This window comes from Oryzias melastigma, linkage group LG9, assembly GCF_002922805.2.
Source record: "Oryzias melastigma strain HK-1 linkage group LG9, ASM292280v2, whole genome shotgun sequence".
Classification (NCBI taxonomy): Eukaryota; Metazoa; Chordata; class Actinopteri; order Beloniformes; family Adrianichthyidae; genus Oryzias; species Oryzias melastigma.
Window position 1 is genome coordinate 30114528 of NC_050520.1, and position 2837 is coordinate 30117364.

Here is a 2837-nt window from a genome sequence, read left to right on the forward strand (position 1 = left end):
AAAAACGTTCTGTCCTGATTGGCCAGTATACCACCAAAAATATAACCAAATACTTTCATGTCAAAGTGACAGTAAGTCTGTACTCAAGTTTCTGTTTTTTTAACCTCCGACATGATTGTTCAAATGTAGCCCTCCACACATATTCTAGATTATTAATCCTGGCTGCACAGAACACATAGTTCATGCAAACATGCTGCTGATAACAGGCAAGAAGTGGATTGTCCTGTCAACAAACCATTTGAAAAACTCAGGAAATCAGAAACTGATTGGAGGCTTAGTGTAAACGGGCTCCTTGTGGGATAAGTGTGAATGCACAAAGGAAAAGTGATGACAGAAGAGATCAGAAGAATGCCTTTGTACCACCACCTCTGTTTGATAGTGTAAAGGAATGAGCTCAAGCTGTTGACTCAGAGAACACAATTTCCAGATCTCAGTCTAGCATTTGTTGAATGTCTCAAAGCCAAACTTACAAGCTCTAACAGGCTTTTCCGATGAATACTGTGACCTATACGAACAAAGTATTTGAACTTTATTTAAAAGATATCAAAAAGGAAAAGGGTACCTTACTTTTGTTGACACATTCCTTTGCAATATTATCTTACTGTGATGATTTTTGTAGAGTAAACCTAATGACTGTATATAAGAACTGAACAGAGTGACCCTTCCTCCCTCATGTTCCTAATAGAAAATACCCGCTGGCTCCAAGAAACCACAATCCCATAGACTCCTATTGAGAAATAAACAGAAATTACTCATTCATTCTATTTGTCCTAATTTTTGTCATTGATATTTTTTCCGTAGTGCAATTTATTCAAGTTATAAACTAACCAATCAGATGCCTCAATAGTTTGTGGTCTCATGTCCAACCTAGTCTCCAGAGCCCACCTGTAAGTGGAAGGGGTGTGGCCTTTCAACAAACCCTCTCCTGATTGTCAAGAGGTTGCCATAGAAACACTGGTATCTGGCTGCATCATGGTGGCCTCCATATCACTAAAAAAAATGCTGGAGAATTGATTTCATTTTGTTTCTTAAGTCATTTTCTATGGGTGATGTCACACTCACTCAATCCAATTCTCAAACTCAGTCAATGAGTAAATTGCAACAAATAATCATCCAATTTAATTAGTTCTTTTTGACTTGTTTGTCAGGTGTTCTGTAAAAAGATTCTTGGTTAATTGTGATTTCTGCCAAAAATCTTTAGCAATACCTCGCAGTTTGTATTTAAAACGCAAACTGAAAGGGCTGCTTTGCAATCATTATGGCCTATTCAACAAGACTGACAACCTGTTTCATATCTCAGTTTTCCCACCTGGTGAAAAATCATTTTCTAGGGTTGAATTCGTATTGCTTCTATATCCCTATGGCTTCTCCCAATCCCAACATTTATCCCTCCAAGAGGAAATATATGGAAAAAAGAGTGTCTTTAAATGACTAACGTGTCGCAGTCAGTACTTAGAAAATACATAACATTGATTTAATAACTTTAAAATTCATCCAAAAACATAAAACTCTTTATTATTTATGTTTAAATGTTAACCTCTGTGGATCAGACAAAGCCACAAGGATCTCTCTACCGGCTCAGGGATAGCCACCCCTAAGCCGCTAAAGCTCCTCCTTAAAAAAACACTTTCAGACACCACCTTAGCTCCAAATGCCCAAACAATTGGAGCAATAGTGAGGAGTCATAGGGGTGGGGAAGCAATTTGGATTCTGCCTCTAACATATCACAGCCACTATATCAGCAGACACAAATAAAGTCGATTTAGCTGTAAATTTGTATCTCTTTCTGTATGGAATAATAAACGTCTACCAGTTCAATGGCACGCAGATTGGTGTAGAATAAAAGGAGCAATGAGAGTAATCATTGATTGTGGGCATTCCTTTGTCGCCAAAGTAAAGGAAGGTACAAATACACATTTTGGGATGCAAATGAGAGTAAGTTCCGAGTGCTAACTGAGAAATGCTTATTTTCTATAAAGTCAGGAACGTTTATCTCCTCGAGAGTTCATACCTTGGAACAGTGATCTAACCTGTAACTCACTAAGCAGTTTTTGTCTAAAGAAGAGGCAGGTTGTGTCTATGAAATGTTGTTAGAATGGAAGTTAAGCATTCAAAGAAATCCTCCACAGTAACATTTATGACATCACATAAAGCTTCTTCATTTCATTTAATTGAAAATTTCAGGTTTTGGTACATATAATGAGTCATATTACAGAGACATTAGATTTAATGGCACAAATGATCGCTGCCAAAAGTACAGGTGAACGAGAAAGTGGGTCAGGCTCCACGCAGACTCTGACAATAGGTACGTTTGTGTCAGTTAATGTATGGAAAGACAGTTGATGCTGAGCACAGCTGTGTTTGCCACAAAAGCAGCTGCATATTCTGAGGACTGAAGGGTGAAGTGCACTAAAATAAACATTAACCAGCAATAGATCGTATTAGATAAAGTTCTGCTAACTGCCGTTCTGGCCTGTAGTACTATATGTATATTAATAATATTTTAAGTTTGTATGTCGTGAGTTATTCAGAAGATAGAGGCGTTCTTTTGTTGGCTGATGAATCATTTTATAGGTTTTCCACTGACTGTTTTGTGACAAATTAGGAGCTTTGAAATGAATATGTATAGAACATAATAAAAAAAACTTTATTCATAGTTCGTTTGAATGCCTGTATTGTCAAAAGCCTCTAACCTCATAACAGATTTTTTCATGAGGTGGTCAAACCGTTTCAGCAATTTAAATGATGTGTAAACAGAACACCGGGCGTCTCTCCTCCAGAACATTCCTGCGGTGGTCTTTCCACTCCTGTGTGCGTGGACTGGAGCCCACGTGTGC

The 2837-nt window shown here is 37.8% G+C and overlaps 1 long non-coding RNA gene across 2 annotated transcripts in view; it reads right to left on the bottom strand.

Annotated features, from left to right (window-relative positions):
• The window catches only part of LOC112148899, a 19794-nt gene extending 18862 nt beyond the window's left edge, over window positions 1–932 (bottom strand). For both annotated transcript variants that reach the window (XR_004948494.1, XR_002919710.2), the window contains exon 1: window positions 886–932. This is a non-coding gene — a long non-coding RNA (uncharacterized LOC112148899). The remainder of the gene's footprint in view (window positions 1–885) is intronic.
• Between the last annotated feature and the right edge of the window lie 1905 nt (window positions 933–2837).